The sequence below is a fragment of the Neoarius graeffei genome, chromosome 26, assembly GCF_027579695.1.
Source record: "Neoarius graeffei isolate fNeoGra1 chromosome 26, fNeoGra1.pri, whole genome shotgun sequence".
In the NCBI taxonomy this organism is placed as follows: Eukaryota; Metazoa; Chordata; class Actinopteri; order Siluriformes; family Ariidae; genus Neoarius; species Neoarius graeffei.
In genome coordinates, this window is record NC_083594.1 from 11,397,219 (window position 1) to 11,419,790 (window position 22,572).

The window sequence follows — 22,572 nt, forward strand, 5'->3', positions numbered from 1 at the left end:
TCCTTGGTGAGCGCAGTGAGGTATGTTTTGTTTGAAGTTTTTGTAACTTTGCATTAAGTGTTGGAACCAAATGTGAATGCCTTTGTTTTAATATTGATGTCTCAATTAAGAAATGTTGTACCTGTGAGAATGGTATGGTGATTTGCTGTTTGTTTGCTGTTTTGTATACCATGATACAGTTTTCACGGTGCTATGGGTGATGTTGGACTGACTTTGCTGCAAGTAAAATAAAATACACCTTGAGCATCAGTCGAGACTCTCTTTGGGATCCAAGGGTTGCTACAGTGAAAACTCAGCGCTACATCTGGGTCGTCTGCTGGGTCGTTCCTGCTGGTTTCGTTGCGGAAGATAAGGCCTCCTGTGTTACCATCTTAAACAGAGACTGCAGATGTGGTGAGAGAATTTTATGAAGAGACAATTCCAGATGAACTGAACCTTCTTGGCACAGTCCTTCATCCATGGGTACAGTGACTTTGGTTATGAATGAAGTTTTGAGTTAAATGTTTGAGAAGACATGGCTATTTAAAATGCTTAAAATGGAAAAGTAAAGTGAATGTTTAATGGTTTTATTTGAATGTTTTAAATTTTTGAGTGTTTCAAATTACATGGTAAAGAGAAGCCTTGTTTACATTCTGAGGTTAACACAAGCCAGCTCAGGCCCATATTGAATGCAGTTTAAGTAGTAGCCTAATGATTTGTGTTGGGACTATTGTTTTTTTTTTTCTCCTTTAATGCTTAAAAGGGATTGGTGTAATAGAACACAAATTAATAAGTCCATTTCAGTTTTATCACATAAAAAGATAACTGCAATCATACAGTTTTAAGTTCAGAATGTCAGTGACTGAAGAAAAGGGTAAATCCACTGGTGAGAGAGACCTCTCTGAAGAACCTCCAGCAGGAGAAGAAAATTCAGCTCGCACACAAGAAGTAGTCTCTGGTACTCGTGAAAGGCAACTCACTGACAGAGGCAAACAGATGCGTGAAGATCAAGCTAAAAAGCATGTAAGGGCATTCTTAAAATCTTATGAATCCTAGAAAGGGATAGCAAAAGAGTGTAGGAAAAGCCTAAAGCAATTCTGTTCAAAGGAGGATCTTGATAAAATAAATGAGTACATTCAAAGTGGATATGATCGTGTACATCAGAATTATGAGCCACTGCAGCGCAATTCAACTAACACTCAAGACATTGTGTGGAAAATGGATGCTTGTAATACACTGACCACAGAAATGTGATATAGTGAGTAAACGAATGGAAATGGGCATTGCCCGTGATACCTTTAAAGCAGAGGTTGAAAAGCCAAGAGTGAGAGTGATTTTAAACAGAGATGAATACAAATCCATCTTTGGTGGAACAAATACTGAAAGTGTCATCTCAGAAGGGACTGAAGGATTGGATGACATGTCTGTAGCCAATTCTAAGGCTTCCAGTAAGTGAGCAGATGCAGAAGCAGATCTTGCAGCTAAATTGGAGCAAGCAAAGTCTATGCAGGAGATACAAGCTCAACAGAGTAAACTCATTAAGTTGGAAAGTGATTGGAAACTTCATGAGTCACAGGTGATGGTACAAATGAGGCAAAAGCAAGCTGAAGTTGAGTTGAAACTAGAGGAGGAGAAATCAAGGCTGAAAATTATGCAAGCAGATATGGATGTCAAGATGGCTGCAGCTCGGGCTCGGATATATGACAAATTTGAAGGTGGAGTGGAAAATGAAGTGAGGGAGTGCCATGAATTAGGCCCTGCTAAAACCACTACACTTATGAATTCAAATCGACACCTGAGTGTAGGAGCCACAGTGTCGCACACACCATCTCATAGTTTAACAACCACATTGGCTGACGCAATTGCAAGTTCATTAAGTTTAAATCGTCTTCCTGTTCCTGAACCAGTTGTTTTCTCTGGTGATCCTCTGAAGTTTGTTGACTTTAAAATGTCTTTCCTAACCTTAATTGGTAGAAAACCTATTCCTGCCAGTGAAAAGATTCTCTACTTAAAAGGCTACCTGACAGGAGATGCACGTAAAGCAGTAGAAGGGTTCTTCTACCGGAGTTCTGAAGATGCATATGAGGGTGCCTGGGCAGTTTTAGAGGAACGCTATGGAAATCCATTTGTTGTACAGAAAGCATTCAGAGATAAACTTATGAAATGGCCTAAGATTAATTCAAATGATTCTTTTGCGTTAAGAGAGTTTGCAGATTTCTTAAAAAGTTGTGTAGAAGCAATGCCCCATGTTAAAGGACTGGCCATTCTGAATGACTGTGAGGAAAATCATAAACTTCTGAAAAAACTGCCAGATTGGATTGTGCGCAAATGGAGCAGAATTACTGTAGAAGAGCTTGATACATCAGGGGAATATCCAGCTTTCAATCATTTCGCAGAGTTTGTGTTAAAAGAGGCACGAATAGCCTGTAATCCCATAGCCTCTCCCTTCTTTCTGAATTCTAGAATCCCAGAAGAGAAGCCATCTAAAGGAGCAAAGGCTCTTAGCACAAGTGCTCAATCAAAAGATTACACAAAGGTCTCAGAACGTATATCATTTTTAAGACTCAGGTTGCCTTGCTTCATCTGCAAAGAAGAATCACATGGCGTAGCCAAGTGTCCAGTCTTTGCTGCAAAGTCCATGGCAGATAAACAGACATTTGTACATCAGAATCATCTTTGCTTTGGATGTTTGCGTAAAGGTCATATCATAAGACTGTAGGACAAGACATATCTGTGGGGTGTGTGGCCGCCGCCATCCAACCTGTTTGCATGATGAGAGAAGGAGAAAACCTGGAGAAACTACGGTGAAAGATTCCACTTCAACAGAGGGGCAAGTAACTCAGGATATCCATAAAGTTAACTCCCATGCCGTCATTAGAGAGGCATCTGCTACTTCAAGTATTGTTCCTGTTTACCTGTCATCTGTGAATGAACCTAAAAAAGAAATTCTCACATATGCTCTTCTTGATACACAGAGTGATTCAACCTTTGTCCTGGAAGATCTTGTCAGAGAGCTGAATGTAGTCACTCAACCGTTGCAATTGAAACTCAGCACAATGACTGCTGTAAATACAGTTATCCCCAGTCAAAGTGTGGTTGGCCTGCAAGTTAGAAGCTTCCACAATCACAATTATATTCTGTTACAGCGAGCATATACACATGACTTTATTCCTGTTGACAAATCTTGTATACCAACTAAATTTACAGCATTGCAATGGTCTCATCTTAAACATCTGGCACAAGAGTTGCCATCACTTCAAGACTGTGATGTGGGCCTGTTGATAGGCTATGATTGTCCTTTAGCTCTGGCGCCTTTAGAGGTCATCATTGGGCATGAAAATGAGCCATTTGCGCAGAAGACTGAGCTGGGGTGGAGCATCATAGGTGCAGCAAATCCATATCTGGACAGACAAGGAAGCCAGAGGTTCGTGTACAGAGTTCTAGTGAGGGAGATTGCTGTGGATATTCTGAGAGTTCTGGAGTTGGACTTCAGTGACAGAAATTTTGAAAGCAAACTTGTTTCACAAGATGATGTGCACTTCATTCAGCACCTTAGTAAAACAATACGACAGAGACCAGATGGTCATTTAGAGATGCCTCTTCCGTTCAAAGGCCAAAGCCCTCCTCTACTGCCAAATAATAAAAAACTGGCCATAATTCGTCTTCAGCATTTGAAAAGGAAATTATAAGCCAATCAGCAATTCCATGATCATTACAAAGTCTTTATGGAGGAAGTGATTAGCAATGGCGATGCAGAGCCGGTTCCAGAGGCAGTAGTTGAAGAGGTCTGTTGGTTTATACCTCATCATGGGGTATACCATCCTAAGAAACCTGGCAAGCTAAGGGTGGTCTTCGATTGCTCAGCTAAATTTCATGGCATTTCCCTCAATGACACCTTACTGACTGGTCCAGATCTCATTAACTCCTTGGTGGGAGTTCTCTGCCGCTTCAGAAAGGAAGCTGTCACCATCATCTGCGACATTGAAAGGATGTTCCACCAATTCTTTGTTACACCTGAGAACCGTAGTTATTTGAGGTTTCTATGGTGGGAGCATGGAGACCTTGAACATGAGCCCAAAGAATACCAGATGGCTGTCCATATTTTTGGCGCTGCGTCTTCCCTAGGCTGCGCCAACTTCGGTTTGAAGTATTTGGCGCAACAGTACGAGTCTGATTATCCTTCCGCAGCTGCCTTTGTCACAAACAGTTTTTATGTTGATGATGGGCTGTTGAGTGTTCCCTCAATCAAGGAGGCCTCTGAATTGATCATTGAAGCCCAGCAGTTATGCAAAAAAGGGGGTTTAAGGCTCCACAAATTCAATTCAAATGAGAGAGAAGTTCTCAGTTGTGTGGATCCATCCGAGAGGGCAGCAGGTGTTGAATGCCTGGATCTCAGTCAAGATTCTGCCTTGTTGGAACACGCTTTGGGTCTTCAGTGGTCAGTTCAAAGTGACCACTTCACTTTCAATGTAAATATGAAGGACAAGCCTGACACTCGTCATGGCATTCTGTCAGTAGTTGCCTCTTTGTATGACCCTATGGGGTTTGTGGCCCCATTTATTCTGAGTGGAAAGTGTATTCTTCAGGAGCTGTGTCGCAGGAGTGTCCAATGGGATGATCCACTTCCTGATGATTTGCGCCCACGGTGGGAGGAATGGAAAACTGGCCTTGAAAGGCTGAGAGAAGTTTCAATTTCTAGATGTTATTATCCACCACACTTTGGCAAGATCGTGAGTGTAGAACTGCACCACTTTTCAGATGCTAGTACTGTGGGATATGGTGCATGCTCTTACCTTCGATATAAAAATGACCACAACAAGGTCCACTGCAGCCTTGTCATGGCCAAGGCTAGGGTTGCTCCTTCAAAGGTCATCAGTATTCCTCGTCTGGAACTTTCAGCTGCTGTGCTTGCAGCTCGACTGAGTGTCTTGCTGAAATCAGAATTGAACATGAACATTGATGATGAGTTCTTCTGGACAGATTCTAAAGTCACTCTAGCATACATCAATAATGAGGCACGGAGATTTCATGTGTTCGTTGCAAATCGTGTCCAGTCAATAAGGCAGAATACTAACCCAAACCAATGGCATTATGTTGATACTGCAGAGAACCCAGCGGATCACGCCTCTAGGGGGCTTAGAGCATCGGAGATTCCATTAAATAACTGGCTATCTGGCCCTGAGTTCTTGTGGAAAGAAGAGTTTCAATTTGAACCCTGTGCATCAAACAATCTCATGGTTGGCGATCCAGAGGTGAAGGCTGTCCAAGTGTTTACATTAAAGATGAGCAAGTGCACAGACATGCTTGAGCGCCTGTCTAGAATTTCATCCTGGACAACACTCCTAAAGGTAGTGGGAAGAATTAAAAGACTTACCTCTGTACAAAAGTGTCTCTCAGATGTGGTGACTGTCAAAGAACGTGAAGGTGTAGTCAAAGTCTTGATTAGCCTTGTCCAACAGCAGTCATTCAGCCAAGAGATCAAAGCACTTGAAATGGGGCACAGTCTCCCAAGTTCCAGTCCTCTCTTTAGGTTCGATCCAATCTTGAAGGAGGGCATACTCTGTGTTGGTGGGAGACTGAAACATGCAGCTCTCAGTGAAGAGTTTAGTCACCCAATTATCTTGCCCAATAAGGGTCACATTACACAGCTCATTCTGTCACATTATCACTCTAAAGTATGCCATCAGGGCAGAAGTCAAACTCAAATGGAGCTCAGAGCAGATGGATTCTGGATCCTTGGTTGCAGCAAGTTGGTCTCTAAGCTCATTCACAAGTGTGTGCCGTGCAGGAAGCTGAGGCGTCCTGTTGAACAGCGGATGGCTGAGCTGCCCAAAGAACGTGTTGAAGAATCTGCTCCATTCACAAATTGTGGTATGGACTGTTTTGGCCCATTTATCATTAAAAGAAGTCGCAAGGAGCATAAGAGGTATGGCTTGATACTTACCTGTCTTTATGCCCGAGCTGTGCATATAGAGATGTTGGAAGACCTGTCCACGGATTCATTCATCAATGCTCTTCGGTGTTTCATCAGTCTAAGAGGAGCTGTGCGCCAACTCCACAGTGATCAGGGCAGAAATTTCATAGGTGCCAAGAATGAATTAAGAGAATCATTCAAACAGTGCAACAACAAGGCCCTGGAAAATTTCCTGGCTGAGAAGCAGTGTGAATTTGTGTTCAACGCTCCCTCAGCAAGCCATGCTGGTGGGGTTTGGGAGCGTCAAATACGCACCATTTGAAATGTCCTGAATGCTACATTGGCCCAAAGTGCAGGTAGGCTTGATGATGCCTCTCTGAGAACATTGTTCTATGAGGCCATGGCTATTGTCAATAGCCGCCCTCTGAGCACAGATGGAATAAATGACCTTAACTCTCTTGAGCCTTTAACACCTAACCATCTTATTCTAATGAAATCAAAGTTGGCTCTTCCACCTCCTGGGAAATTTGTAAAAGAGGATGTATATGGCACCAAAAGATGGCGCAGGATTCAGTATCTGATTGAGCAGTTCTGGAGCCGATGGAAAAGGGAGTACCTGTCTAATATCTCCATAAGGCAGAAGTGGCATGTCCCCCGACACAATCTGAAAGTGAATGATGTGGTCATTGTCAAAGAGGAAACCCTTCCAAGGAACCAGTGGCAGTTAGGACGAGTGGTGGAAACGATTGTTGATAGTGATGGCTTGGTGCGAAGAGTTAAAGTGCAACTAGGGGCCCAGAGGTCAATTAAAACTAGTTCTCCATCTAGACCCTCCATCATAGAAAGACCAATACAAAAGCTGGTTCTGTTACTTGAGAGTGAATAGTTACAAAGAGTGTACACACACATACATACACACAAACACATACCATACAAATGGTTGGAATATACATAGCTTACTGTATTTTGTGAACATGTTTTATATTTTTTTTGTACATATTGGTGTGGTGATTGGTCCTTTGGAATTTGAGAATCATGTGTGATTTGTGGCAACATGACATGATTGGTGGGAGTGTAAAGGACCACACTAGTCCTTGTAAGTGTTTTATTTTCTTGAGTGAAGCTTACATAAATGTGTTTTTCATTTGTATTTTATGTTTACGAATGTGAGATTTGATTGAATTTCTGTTTGTGCTTTGGGGTGGTTGGGCTGTGAGGTTGAGTGGGTGTTGTGTGTGTGTGTGTGTGTGTGGATTTGTGTGGACTTGGGGTGCTGTTTGTCCTTTAAGTGACACCGTAGCTCCACAAGAGGGAGATTTGTAAAGGTAGTAACCAGGTGTGATCAATTAAGAAGCTGCTTTGTTTGAGCTTGAGCTAAGAAGGCTTGACGTCCATGCTCCACTACTCAAGCTTCACTGCAAAAGAAAAGGATATTTTGATGCCTGTTTTACAACAGAAGAGAAATGATTATATGTTGCATCCTTGGTGAGCGCAGTGAGGTATGTTTTGTTTGAAGTTTTTGTAACTTTGCATTAAGTGTTGGAACCAAATGTGAATGCCTTTGTTTTAATATTGATGTCTCAATTAAGAAATGTTGTACCTGTGAGAACGGTATGGTGATTTGCTGTTTGTTTGCTGTTTTGTATACCATGATAGTTTTCACGGTGCTATGGGTGATGTTGGACTGACTTTGCTGCAAGTAAAATAAAATACACCTTGAGCATCAGTCGAGACTCTCTTTGGGATCCAAGGGTTGCTACAGACTGTACCAGCCTGAAAAAACTTGCGACAGTCAAATGGAAAAAAAGCAAGCTGGTCATGTTGTACTGGACTAATCTATGACTGAGTATAGTAAGTGATACTAGTACTGATGCAATAAAACAGACGACTGTAATCTGGTAGGCAGCACAATTTATATTATTTCTCCGTGTCAGATGTTGACCTGTCAAAAACTGCAGTGGGCGTGGCAGTATCACTGGGTACATACCTTGATTTTTCTTCGTCATCCTTGGACGGTACAGGCTGGATTTTCAAAATATCTGTGGCATATGCAAGCCTCCTTAACTCTTCTACCCCCATGGTAGTTGGCAATCCCCGTTTTCTCATATCCATAAGGCGTATTTACTAAGGTTTGGCATGTTTGCCGCCATGTTTTCATCTCCGATGAGGCCTCGACCTTTGACCCTGCGCATGCGCGGCGATGTCTGTGAACTGGTCTATTGTTGACCCTTTTTCTCCCTTTCAGCTTTCTGCTGCTTCTCCTTCCATTTTTGATATCCAGACTTCATAATTTATCTCACCACCATCACACCTGCTCCTGCTTAGCAACTTCTAGAATGTTCACCTCTGTTGCGCACGGAGAGAAACTGCTAGCTGCTGTGAGCTGCGCTAATAGCGGCGCTGTGCACACACGGAGCTACACAGTTCACTGTCCCCGCCCACAATCAGACTGTACCATTACTAAAAAGGGAGGAGGGGTGAAATGACAATATCATCAATAATTCAAGGAAAATGTGATAGCAAATCATAACCATGTATAATTTGCATATTTTAACAGATGAAATGAAATATTTTATTTCAAAAACTTACACAAGGCGATACTATTAAAATAATATTAATATCCCTCACAGGCCCCCCTGTCAGTGCCAGGCCCTTAGAATCGTCCTAACTTTCCCCCCCTAGCGGCGCCCCTGCAGGGACCTCACATTTCTCATAATAACAGCTGGGATACAGGGTTTAAACCTCCTTCTCTTAATCCTTTGTTTAACACCAGCTCTGCATCCCCTCCGTCTTCTGCATAGTTCCTTGGGAATTGGGGGTCTTTCCCTGGCCGATAAACTTGGACGCTTCAGGGCAATCAACTGGTCATGGGTGTATACAATGATGGCAGGATTGCAGGCATGACTTTGAGCCATCAGAAGTGATCCAAGGATAATGTAGATCGATACAAAGTTTAAAAGCTGCTACAGACTCATTCTTGACATTGTACGCAATCAATAAACTCAAAGATTTAAAGATGTACACAAACACACACACGACACTGGGAGTTGCTCTGGCAGGCACACGGCGTCATCTCGGAATATCTACATATAATGACAGTATTCAGATTTTTGCAGATGGATCAAAAGATTTGCAAACAGATGCAACACGTTCTGCAGTTGCTGTGCCCAGTTACCAGGTGGAAATGAGTAAGAGAACTTCTGATTGTTTGAGTGTATATCCAGTGGAATGGTTTGCCATACTGTTAGCATTAGAATGGACTGATCAGGTAGACAGCAGAAATATATTAATATGTAGTGATTCCATGTCAGGGGGCAGCACGGTGGTGTAGTGGTTAGCGCTGTCGCCTCACAGCAAGACGGTCCGGGTTCGAGCCCCGTGGCCGGCGAGGGCCTTTCTGTGTGGAGTTTGCATGTTCTCCCCGTGTCCGCGTGGGTTTCCTCCGGGTGCTCCGGTTTCCCCCACAGTCCAAAGACATGCAGGTTAGGTTAACTGGTGACTCTAAATTGACCGTAGGTGTGAATGAGAGTGTGAATGGTTGTCTATGTGTCAGCCCTGTGATGACCTGGCGACTTGTCCAGGGTGTACCCTGCCTTTCGCCCGTAGTCAGCTGGGATAGGCTCCAGCTTGCCTGCAACCCTGTAGAACAGGATAAAGCGGCTAGAGATGATGAAATGAGGTTGTGAATTGGACACGGTAATCTTAACAGTAGACTTAACATAATGGGAAAACATCTAATGAGTCTCTGTGATCAATGCCATGAAGTTGAGATAGTTGAGCATATTTTCACATCATGCTAAAAAATTTAGGTATGAGAGGCAATAAGTGATGACAGAGCTCCAGAAAATAGGCCAGGTAGAGGACAGTATTAAAAGTATATTGAAATATGGAGACACTGTGAAGGGGAAGAAATGGTTATTTACATTTTCAAGAACAACTGGACTCGAAAGACGGCTTGAAAATGAAGTGATAAGAATATAGAAAAAATCTGTAGATGGCAGTCATGTAACATTGTGGATGCCAGCTGCCGTAAAACCTCGAAGAAGTTGTTGTTGTTGTTGTAGACTTTGTGGGCCACTGTAGTAGGCTGTGGGTATTCGTGGGAAGTGGAGTCCATTGTGGATTCTGGTGCAGCTGTAACAGAGCTCCCCCCCCCCCCCCCCCCAGGTGCTCAGATTCTGACATTTTTTTCCCTCAACACTGAGTGATTCCATCATTTCCCCCTCTACTTTATCTGGGGGGAAATGCCATTAATTTCATTTTATTTCATGATTTTGAATTATGTTCCATGAAGCCAGAAAGTTCAGCTATTAAAAACTGGTTTTGTGTCATATCTATGACTTATTTGCTAGAAAATAAAAAAAAAACTGGGTGAACAGCTGGGTGGACATGAAAGTGATGGCAATATTGGCCTTTCAAGGATTTATTCTGTGGAATAATGATGTTACAACATACATCTTTAACAGAGAAAAACCCAATAATTTGGTGCACAGGTTTTAATTTATTTTGGGTTTTCTGAAGTCAACTGTTGAACCTGATCCAGGTTTCAGCCAAGCCATGTTTGGTTGACTTGGCTAAAATTGTAGCAGTTCAGTGGCCAGTTCCTTTCTGTAGACTCATGCACACCTATGAGCAATTTAGAGTAGCCAGTTAACCTAACTGCATATCTTTGGAGGAAACCAGAACACCCAGAAGAGACCCACACAGACACAAAACAGTCTGCTGAAGGGTCTTCTGACCCTTTTCCCCTCTGCCTCCATTATAGTCAGGTAACTGTTGCTTTGTGTGGAAGGCTGTACTTTCTGTTCATCAAAGCAGGTGTAAATTGTCTGTCTGGCAGGTCAGTCAGGTGAATGTGTAAACGATTTCAATTTCTGTTGTTACGAATGATGCGCGCGAGAGTGCTGCTTGTTCTAGGCATGTGGTTGTGACGTCATCGTAACCAAATCCATTCTACTCATCCAGACGACTTCGCAACAGTGCCGTTGCCAGATTTTTTCACTCTGGAACCTGTTCTCAAAAGATTTCGTTTCGTGCCTTGCCGTGTGGACGCCAGGCCGAAACGATAAACAATTTTATCAGATTCACCTGAATCTGTTGCCGTGTGGACAGGGCCAAAGAGAACATGTGAACTTCACACAGAAAGGCCCCTCCCACCAGCCACTGGGCTTGAACCCAAAACCTTCTTGCTGTGAGGCAACAGCACTAACCACCACACTGCAGTAAAAGTATACCTACAGGGTAATAAGTATACATACAGCATACCTATTTATTTCATGAAATATCACCTTGGACAGACATTTTTTTTTTTTGTAGACATCAACAAGGTTTTGACAGAAAGCTGATTGGGCAGGTGTGCTTAATTAGTGCAGCAGAAAAGCATTCACCCTGTCATCTGGAGATGAAGTTCAAATCCTGATGTAGTCAAAAGTCAGGAAGGGAGGAGTGTTAATCACAAGTAACACTAGCCAAATGTCTGTGAGCTCATACATATGGAAGTAGGTAGAGCAGGGGTGCTATGCTGCATGAGCAGCAGTTCAAATAGATGCTGGCTTTCTGTGCCTCAGAGGAGTCTTTATTATTCTGCCCACTTTGTGCTATGCACCAGTTCCACTGGAAGCAAACCAGCCACAGAGAATTTTAACTTCCCGCAGAAAAAAAGCAGCACATACATGTTCAGAACAATCAAACGGGTCCAGGTATGTAATATTACACTTTTTTAAAATGACATTTTAATTATGAGTAAAAGTGCGTGAGGGTTGGGATAGGCGTCCTCCACCCTGAAACTCCACTCCAGTCCAGGTGGTGGCGGTAAAGCGTCCAGTAGCTGCTTCTCCAACCGCTAGAAAACACTGGAGAAGAAAAAGCCGCTGCTCGGCTGAGCCGCTTTAGTCCCTCGATTTATAAAAATAAAAACACGTTATTGTGTCTGGCTCTGAGGATTTAAAACCTTGTTCTGCTTTAAAACCCTGAGGTAAGTTAAACTGAAGGTGTGTGGTCGAATCCCAAATATATCTCCACTTTACTGTTTTAGGAACTCCGTTCAGTATGAAATAATGCCATGTGCCCCATAGATAGTGCACTATTTATCCAAGGAGAGATTTGTAGTTTAGTTGTATGTTTAAAATATTTAAATAATCTTCACGTCAAGTTAATTTCCATCACGGGTTGTTTTTTTCTCTTTCTCTAAATTGCGACTTCCTCGCAATTCCAACTTTATTTCTCCGAGTTCCAACTTAGAGTAGAGTGGGGGGAAAAAGCCCCCCTTAAGGAAAATTCAGTTTTTCTCCAAGTTGAAATGAGCCATGTGTTTAGTTTTAATCATAGTTTTTGACAACAGTGACATGAACAATAATGCCACCTAAAGTTAATACTTAATTTTTTTTTAACAAAAACATTGTGCCAAGGGGGCCTTTTACCCCCCCCAGTGCGGTAAAAGGCCCCTGAGGTGGGGCAATAGGCCCCCCTCACTCAAAAAAAGCTGTTTGGATAGCAAAAGTGTTTACTTAAGCCTATAATGTGAAAGAAACAAGAAAATATCCCTGAATTAATGAATAGATGCATTATTTTATTATATTTCGCATTTTAATTTCAAAATTTTTTTTTAATTTCAATTATTTTTAATATTAAGTTCAAATTACTTGCTTTACTCAACCAGGTAAGCGAGATGTTATTAAAAGCTATGTATCTGCTATTCAGAAATGTATGAAATACAGTAATTATGATAAAAGGAAACGATGCCCCCTGGGGGCCATTTACCCTGCCATTAAGGGGGCGTTTTACCCCACAGATTACACTTTTACAAAAAAGGGTCTTGCTTTCAAAATGTGATTCAACTTTTTATACCTAATGTATTTTTTTTAACGTGCTGACTTGTCTACTCATACCACATACACAGCTGTGATATCTGACGAAATAGCAGCTATCTAAATACAGTTTTACTGATATCTGAAAATTATATCACTTACCATGAAATTTGATTTCTCTCCGCTGCATTGCTGATATGCGATCCTCAGTGGATATTTGTATATCCCCGTTGTCAAGCCAGTCCATAGCAACAATAGAAATGTAACTTTGCACCATCTGGTGGTTATTTTGGGTAAAACAGGCCGGGGGCGTATTACCCAACTCTATTTCTCAAAATTCTGACTTGATTTCTCACAGACTTTTTTTCCCTTGGGGTTTTTATTTATTTATTAAAAATGCTATTATTATTATTATTATTATTATTATTATTATTATTGTTAAGCTAATCAGGCAGCCTCACCCCCTCTGCAGTGTGTTGAGCAGAAAGCTTTACACACTGAAAATGGATGAAATCATAGGGGACTGTTTTAGACATGGTTTCCCGAACCGGGAGGTCTTGTTGTTGGAAGAATCGTATGGTGTTGAGCTTGAAGCCTCTGATCCCTGGAGAGAGAGAACTGTGTCTAACAATTAGCTCTGGCAGCAATGAAACCTCTTACTTTAACTCGGGGCTAAAGGCCCAACTCACACAGCTCTGCATCCTGTTTTCGCTTTGGTTTTATACACAGAGCCTTTATTTTAAATACATTTCTGAGAGGATAGTATCTCCATCCTTGACTCTTGTATGCTGCATAAATGGGCATTTTAAAAAAAATATATTTTTGAGAGTTAAAATCGACCGCAAAGTTGGCATTCGAGCTGAGCGAGCCAGCCCTGAGTGCGTGATGTCACAGCAATAACCAGTTTTAAAGTGCACATCTTGGGTAAATTCAGGAGCAAGATCAATGTAATTCTCCTATTTTATATTAATCTTTTGTCAAATATCTGTCACATTTTGCATTTCGTGCAATTTTCTTTTACCTTGCATGATACCAGAAAAATTCAGTTGAAATCAAGCCATTTGAGGTGAATTGGTCCGCCTCTGAAAAAACTTGGCGTTTGGATTTCCCACCGAACATTGATTTTCGTGACGTCGCGTGCGGGACGCCTCCCTCTGAATCCTACGTCAGTGCTGGTTTGTTTGAGAAATGACCTGGTGGTTTTCTGCAAATTTCTTCAATGTTATCAAGTAATTATTAAAATGGTTAACAGATGTATCATAGGAGAGTGTAGTAACACCAATCATGATGGGATTAGTACTCGTCGTTTTCCAAAAAACCGGACAGTGAGAGAGAGAAATGGGAGCACTTCACGCGAGGCACCCGGAAAAAGCCGAGGACCAAAGCAGAGCCGAGAAAAAGACCAAGAAAATTGGCAATTCACAAGTCGACTGTTGCCAGGGTAAGAAATAAGAGAGACTATACTCTAAATTAGGTGTTCCTGTGTTTGTGCGGTACACGGATAATGTTATTTATTGACGCACATGAAAGCGCTGGACGATAATACACTTAGAACTTTATTGATCCCTTTGTGAGGGTTCCCTCAGGGAAATTAAAAAGATACAGTCCACAGCCTGGTAAAAAGCAGCCAAAGTAGAGTCCAAAGTAGCATGGTTCAAGTCCCCAGAAATGATGATAAATGCCTGAGGGTGCTGTGTCTGCAGCCTTGCTGTGACAGAGTGAATCCCCTCACATGCTGCGTCTGCCCTCGGAGAGATGTAAACACAGATGGTGATGCTAGCGGCTCCAAGTCCGGGCAACATAAAACTGTCTTTACGGAGAAATGTCCCGGGTTACACCTTTGCCTTTCCCGCATGCTTTAATGTCTCTGTCGGCTCTCACAGCAGTGAATCCCCGCAGGTCCACGTTAGCATCCAGTACAAGGTGTGTTAGCCAGGTCTCTGTAAAAATCAATAAGTTGGTTGTTCAGTGCCGATGGCTCGTCGACCTTATTCGGCAGCGAGTTCGCATTCCCCATGATAATGGAGGGAACGGATGGTTTGTAGCGCCACCGGTTGTCCGCTAGCCTAGCCTTTAGCTTAGCCCCAGCTTTGCAGCCCCTGGCTACTCCTCAGCTCCGCCAGGAGGGGGTGTCGTATCACGGCTCGTCCCGTTGTTTTCAGGGCCAGCATCTCCTTTATCGAATAAGCGAGAAAACTGGCTCCTGGTTGCATGTTAAAGTTAAAAATATCCATGGGATATGAAGAAAAACACACTGTAAGAAAAGCAGAAAAGTAAAAACGTGGAAAAAAGAGGTTTAAAGAGCTAAAAATTACAGAGCTACTGGAGAGGCAGCCGTCTCGCACAGCACCCAAGGTCACATTTTCTTTACATTTTACTTCACATGTATCAAGGGATATGCGTGTCAGGGCTTGAGATCTTGGGACCTGTCAAACACATTAAATGTATATACAACCCTGCTTAGCCGATTCCATGTGTGTAGCTTATGAAATCTTTTTCCTATAGTAGCCAGTACTCTTCTAAATGAAGAAATGTATAAATACATAATAGTAAATAGAAAAAATATGATTTATGTAACAACAGATAGATGAGCATTGATGCATGAATCCATGGGTTTAGAAGCTCAGGCGACAATTCCACATTTCAATGCAAAATCGCTAGCTGCTAAACTTGGTCTACACAGACTGTGCACTGAACCCATGCAAGTTCTTTCAGCCTGCTGGCGGATCCGCACGTGACGTCACGAATCTGGCTCCAGACTCCCTTGGGATTTTTCCAGACGCGTTTTATTTTATTTTTTTCTGCTGTCGACAGATGGCCTTGTGCAAAATTTACCCTTCTGGATGAGTGTGTAAAGGGACATACTTTCATATAAAAAAAGCAAAAAAAAAAAAACCCAAAAAACCCACGAAATTGGTCCAGGATATGCACTTTAAGGTTGAGGTCTTTGACAGCTACAGTATAGACCAAAGCCAGACTCTGCAGGCGAGAGCGGTTGCAATGGCCTCTTCGCTCGGATTTAATGGAGATTCTTCAGATCCTCAGATAGTAATGCAATAGTCCTGAAATTGGAGTGTGTGTACATGCTACTGCGATACACGTAGAACTGTATCAATTCGAACCATCTGAAAGTGAATCCGATAGGAACACGTCGGCCACGGAGACCCTCACCTTACGAAATAAAGCCAGAGAACAAAGCCGTCTAGAGAACTGGATGGAATTGAACTGACAGTCTTATGTGACTCTCATTAAAACAGGATAGGTGTTATAACTTATGCAATGTACATGCATGCATTTTCACTGAAAATGTAAAAGGCTAATTAATCAGATGGACTGAGACAATCACATTCTGAAGCAAATTAAATAATCTTATACCAGTAACTTACACAATACAAGTTACATGGATTAATCTAAATGCAGGTAAACAACATGTTATGAGAGTCAGCGCTTACCCGTCTGTGCTCTCGCTTCTTGAAGGCCGATCGTTTCAAAACAATGACTTTCAGTTCTTTGTTCATTTGCTTCTTCCACACAAGGGTAAGAGTGCTGCTGAGGCAAGTATATCCGGTGGAGAAATCTGACGACTGGTCCACTCATTCTCCATTTTCTCCATGCTGAGTACTCCGCCATTACTGCTCGGCTCACACTCCGTGAGAACTGGTGCAACTGAACTTAATTTGTTTTTCTTGTAGTTTTCTTTTCCTTTAATTATTGGTACTGCACCCTCTTTCAATACAAGCTTATAGCCAACGCTCCTCAACAGATCAGAGGTTTCGTACAAGTCATCAGTTAAATGTGCCCGTGAATTTCTCGCAAAATGCGTCCAAATCATTGCCTTTTGAACATTCTTGGGCCATGAATACAACATGAATCCACCTTCTGTTGTGTTGCTGCACCTACCAGCAACACATCCATGTGGCCTGGTGATAAATGAGCTCAAAATGGAGGATTGAAGTTGCAGTCAGCTCTGTGTTTTAATATAGCGAAAATGGCGATGAGCCCGATAGCCTTCCTGCTGTGATGTCACGGATGTCAAGGTCATTCAGTCAGACCTAGGGCCCTATGATTTCCGCGATGTGGAAGACACGGACGGAATCTAGACATAAAAGCGGATTTTTCTGATAAACACGGAATAGCGCGGAATTCGTTCATTTTTCTTTGCCTGAAATAAACTTAATCGCCCTCTTTCTAATTTTAAGACACAAACACTGTTTCTGCCTGATTTTGTCACATCTTTCACTTTCGGTGAGTCCGGGGTTGCCTAGAGACCATATCTTGTTAACCACGTGAGTTTGTTTCCTCACTGATGCGACTGCGAGGGAAATATGTCTAAACGTCCAGCCCCTGCTGCAAAACCAGCAGTTTCTAAAAAGTTACGAAATACGCAATTAACTGCCAAGCTTCGAGCAGAGCAATATCCAAACGAAAGGTACAACCCAGCGCTTTCCAGAGATTGCAGCCATTGCCAAATCATACATGTATTTCCCAGTCAGCTCTGTTGACTGTGAGAGGAGCTTTAGCAAATATAAAACACTTCTCACTGACGAGGGAATCTCTGACCGAATACAACACCAAATGCCTCACTGTCCTTTACTTCAATGGCGACGTGTCAAAAAGGTGGGAGATGCCTGGCTGCTCAAGAGATGTTTAGAATGGACAAATGAATTTTAGCTTGACAGGAGTTGATTAAGTTATGCTGTATAATTAAGTTGATTACAGCTTTGAGTTGTCATTACTGGGGTCTTAAATTGTTATGCATATCTACTTTTGAATAAACAGTGGCTATAACAAATGTTTCTGTATATGTTAAAATAAAACTGTTAATTTGACATATGTGGTTGTTTGTCATTGACTTTTGGAGCTAGATATTGATTAAAATTGTAAAAACCCGAAACAACAAAAAACTAATCCGAAAACCCCAAAAACCCCCCGGAATTTGAGGAAAAAATAAAACGGATTTCATAGGGCCCTACAGATCGCTACCTATATGAATCCTTTTAATCGTAAAAATGACTTTTAGATTTATTGTTAATGCTTAAAGATCATAGGCAACGGTTTTCAATTTATGCACATTTGAAACTTTTATATGTTAAAAAAAAAACCTGTAATTTTCTTCTGGTCCCAAGAAGTATTGTTAATAAGTAATCATTAAAAAAAGTTAGTGCGGGTTGCAGCGAATTTCTGTTCAGTAATTTTCGTGACCACTCGGCGCGTGACGTCATTCAAGACAAACAAACCGCTTGAGTTGAGTCCACTTCCGTTTACTTGCATTGCCGTTTGGCTTGAGTGCAGACGTGCATTCGGGAATTTCCAAAGAAAAACCATGCCTTATTGTTGTGCAGTGAACTGTAACAACGGGACTGGTTCAGGAAGAAGTTTTTACTTTTTTCCGAGACAGGAGAAGAGGCTGAGCGAGAGGATTGGCTTTTTCCGAAAAAGAAGAGGCGGAGCGAGTCAAGTCCAGTTTTTGTATAGCGCTTTTAACAATAAACATTGTCGCAAAGCAGCTTTACAGAATTTGAACAACTTAAAACATGAGCTAGTTTTATCCCTAATCTATCCCCAATGAGCAAGCCTGTGGCGACGGTGGCAAGGAAAAACTCCCTCAGATGAGATGAGGAAGAAACCTCGAGAGGAACCAGACTCAAAAGGGAACCCATCCTCATTTGGGCCACAACAGACAACATGACTGACATTAACAGTTTTAAAATGAAGTCAGTTTCGTTGATGTTATAAACTCTTCATTGATGGAAACGTGAGTGCAAAACTGTTCATGACAACTGCAGTCCCAAAGTTAGCAAGTCAACTGTAGTCCTCAGACATAAAGTAAAAAAAAGTACTGTACTTGAAAAAAATCAAAACAGGCTATGCATAGCTGCAGTTCTTGCCGTTTCTTAACTCCAGTGACTGCTTTCTGAAACAGAAACACACACCCACAAACAGAGGAAGAACAAGAAGATTAAGAGTAAAACAAAAAAGTGAGGAAAAGCATTAAGAATAACAGCTGTAGTTAAATATACGCAGACTATTGATTTGACAAGTTACTGAGCTTAATATGATGGGTGTGCATGCCTCTGAACACAGTCCTGCAACGTCTGGGTTAATGGAGGTCAGCTTCAGTCTCAGGTTTGGCTCAGCATCCACCCTGCTTCTGTACTTTTGTTTTTATGACAAGTGAAGAGAAGCCTTTCTCGCACAGGTAGGTGGTCACAAAAGGAAGGAGAAATCGCACAGCCTTGTCAGAAAGCACAGGGTATTCACTGTACTGCATTATCCAAAAGTCCAACAGAGTGTGCTTTCTGAAAGATGCCTTCAGTGTTTCGTCACAAGGCAGCTCTATTAACCTCTCCTGCTCAACAACAGTTAAGTCCATTAAGGCCATGTGAGAGGTGTCTATGTTGAAAGGGTTTCTCATCCAGCTGCTAGCTTCATATTTAGGCATCACTGGGAAATAATTGCAGAACTGTTGTCTGAGTGATGTGAGGTGTGCAGCGATGTTCACCCTGACTCCATCATCAAGCATCAGGTCATTGTCAGACAAAAACTCTCCAAAGCAGGGAAAGCTGAAACATCACCTGTCTTGACTTTGATTTCAAATAACTCCAACTTTTTCAGCAGTGCACTGATTTTGTCCTGCACATCAAAAACATTGGAGAGTCCCTGTAGTCCCAAATTCAGGTCATTTAAACTTGAAAAAATGTCAGACAAGTATGCCAACTGACTGAGCCACACAGTGTCCTCAAAAATGTCTTGCAGGGGGAAATTTGTGTCCTGCAGGAACATCTGGACCTCTCTGTGCAATTCGAAAAGCCTCGAAAGCACCTTTCCTCTTGAAAGCCACCTTACTTCAGTATGAAGCAAGAGTTGGACATGCTCACTGCCCATCTCCTTGCAGAGCACATGAAATAAGCGAGCATTCATCGGTCTGGCCTTGATGAAGTTCAGTTTTTACAGCACAATCCAGCACGGACTTCAGGTCATCAGGCATCCTCTTCACCGTCAGCACCTCACGATGGATGCTGCAGTGGGTCCAGCGCATCTCGGGTGCCACCTCTCGGATGCGAGCTGCTATCCCGCTGTTGCGACCCGTCATGGCCCTCGCTCTGTCAGTACATACGCCCACATGCTTTTCCCAGTCCAAGCCATGTTCCTGGATGAACTTGTTCAGTAACTGGGATATTTGCTCTGATGTAGTTCTGGTCTCCAGTAATTTACAGAACATAAAGTCCTCTTGCGCCACACCGTCATATTCATTCTCACATAAACAATAAATTGGCCAAATCTGCAACATCTGTAGTCTCATCAAGCTGTATGGCAAAATATCTACTGTTCTTAATGCGCTCAATCAGTGTCTTTTTAACATCGTCAGCCATGTTGTTTATTCTCCTTGACACGGTGTCATTTGAAAGCGGCACCAAGTTTAACACTCTGGCAGCTTTCTCTCCACACATGATACGTGTCATCTCTTTGGCTAATGGTAAACACAGCTGTTCCCCGATTGTGTGTGGCTTACTGGCTCTGGCGATCAGGTGGCTGGCACGATATGAAGCTTCCTGTGCTTTGGCTACGGGTGTACCATAGGACAGAGTGGTGGACTTGGACTGCTTCAGTTCATCACGTTTTCGTAAAAAAATAATCCACTGGTTTGTCCTCTAGTGCTGTGTTTTGGTTGTAAGATGCCGTTTAAGATGCGATGGTTTCATGGACTCATTGCTCAGAACGTCGCCACATACAACACACTGCGGCCTGGGCAGCTCAGAGATGCCAACCTCTCAATAAACAGATCTGTAGTCCGGGGCCGAAGAATCTGTAGTTTTCGTATTGTCCGCTGTGCCGGACAGAAATATCGCAGTTGCAAACCGTGCATTGTGTGAAATACATCCCCTTTCGCCAGTGCTTAATTTGTGAAGTGGGAGGTCCCAGAACGCAGGAGGTGGGTGGGTCCTGCGACTCAAACTTTACGCGCACACGCTGATCTTAGAAAACGCTTTAGTGACGAACAGTTACAGACAGTAATATGTCGTGATATGTTATAAAATATTTTTTATTAGGGCTATATATTAAATTATATATCAAATTTATATCTTCTAAAATAACATTACTGTACTCATTCACAGGGTTCACAGCCAGGAGTTTTTTTGTAATGGGTTATGGCGAGGGAGCGTAGCGACCGAGCGGGGGGATGGTGCGGAGATTTTGAAAAATCATGCCCAAAATTGGCCATATTTGACGTTCCTGGAGGGGATAAATTGCATTTTTTATGTTGTATATCCTTGATGGAAAATTGTTACATCTTTGGATCTTGGCAATGTGTTACCTACTGTTGTATTTCACTGAACTACAAAGGGTGTTGTCAAAAGATATGTAAACTCAGACACAACCAAAGAGATAATGAATGTTTTATTGTATTAAGAAATTAAGAAATGCCTGAGCACATAAAAATAAAAAAAAAACAAATTGCATTTTCATTCAGGCATAACATACACCCAGCCCCCTTAATAAATAATTAATATATAATCTAAAACTATTAAATGACATTTAATCTCCTCCTAGCCATTCCCTCCATCCTCTGCCCGTTTATCTGCTACCTCCTTTCCTCTGCCTCCTATGTCCTTTCCTTCATCTCCTCCAACCTCTCTTGTGCCTGTCTCCTTATAGAAATATAACGATGGATGGCATGCAGGCAGATTACCAGTGTGTTAATGTTAGCCACAGTGGGATCCAGTAAATTAGCGCTAATCATCCGATACGTGCGCCGTCATATTGCTAAACCTGCTTACAAAGTAGACGTTTTCATTCATCAAAGGGCTTTGGGTTAAGTTTTCAAGCGTGATGGAAAACCTGTAGAAGTGGTGCACTTACATTTCTAACTGTGAAGAAAGAGCGAATGTCTCTTTTTTTGCGAGGGGGTCCGTCATCCATTGTCATTCACCGAAGTCCAGTTCAAGAGAAAGTTATCGCCAGGATCTCTCTCTCTCTCTCTCGGAACTGATTTCCAGGCATGGGTTTCCTAACAAACGTAGGCTGATTTTGACACCTTGAAAACTGCTCAAGTGCGCAGGAAAAAAAAAAACTTTTGGCGATGGTGATGAACAACTGAAAACAACCGTTACGCTATATTAAAAATTTAGCGTAGCGGGGGGAAATTACCGTTGCGGTCTGAAATTTTAGCGTAGCGGGCCGCAACCATATAAAGCGCTGGCGAGAACCCTGTATCACAACCGGTTTATTTCACCATTGGAGATCAGATCACACAAGACATGCGTTACATGACTCGTTTTCAGGATTTAAGTAGGGTATTTAAAAGCAGTGCCAGCGGGACTTCGTGGCTCATGTGGATAAGGCGCCATAGCATAAATCCGGGGGCCCGGGTTCGATTCCGACCTGCGTCGTTTTCCGAGCCCTCCCTGTTTTTCTCCTGCTCATTTCCTGTCTCTACACTGTCCTATCCAATAAAGGTGGAAAAAGCCCAAAAAAGAGAATAATTTAAAAGCAGTGCCAGCAAACATAAGTTTAGTTAAGAAATAAAGGGTTTACAAAACAAGTTGGAGAATTCATTTTAAACATTTTAGTAAGCTTTCTTGTTTTTTTTGCCATTTTTTTCATAGCGCAAGCTAACGGCTACAAAAAACCCGGTGTTCTATTGAGCGGAAGTATACACCCCATGCCCCCTCCTTCCCCTTTCGCATAGATTTTGTGGATGTCATAGGAGAGAAATCAACAAAATCAAAACCGAACACTAAACATTTTTATTTATTTAATTTATTGTTTGATTTTTTTATTTCCCTTTGTGATGGTCACGGAGGTGATCTGATCCATTTAAATAGCTGCCGGAACACTGAATGAAATGAAAATAGCTGCTGGATCCGACAA

At 42.2% G+C, this 22,572-nt stretch overlaps 1 protein-coding gene and 1 pseudogene across 1 annotated transcript in view; one reads left to right on the top strand and one right to left on the bottom strand.

Moving 5' to 3' along the window:
* The first annotated feature begins 11,749 nt into the window (after positions 1-11,749).
* The window catches only part of LOC132874668 (zinc finger protein 345-like), a 73,721-nt gene continuing 62,898 nt past the window's right edge, over positions 11,750-22,572 (top strand). The window contains exon 1 of the mRNA XM_060911023.1: positions 11,750-11,867. The gene's annotated coding sequence lies outside the window, so the exon portion shown is untranslated. The remainder of the gene's footprint in view (positions 11,868-22,572) is intronic.
* Positions 19,222-20,182, bottom strand: LOC132873938 (zinc finger BED domain-containing protein 5-like; annotated as a pseudogene).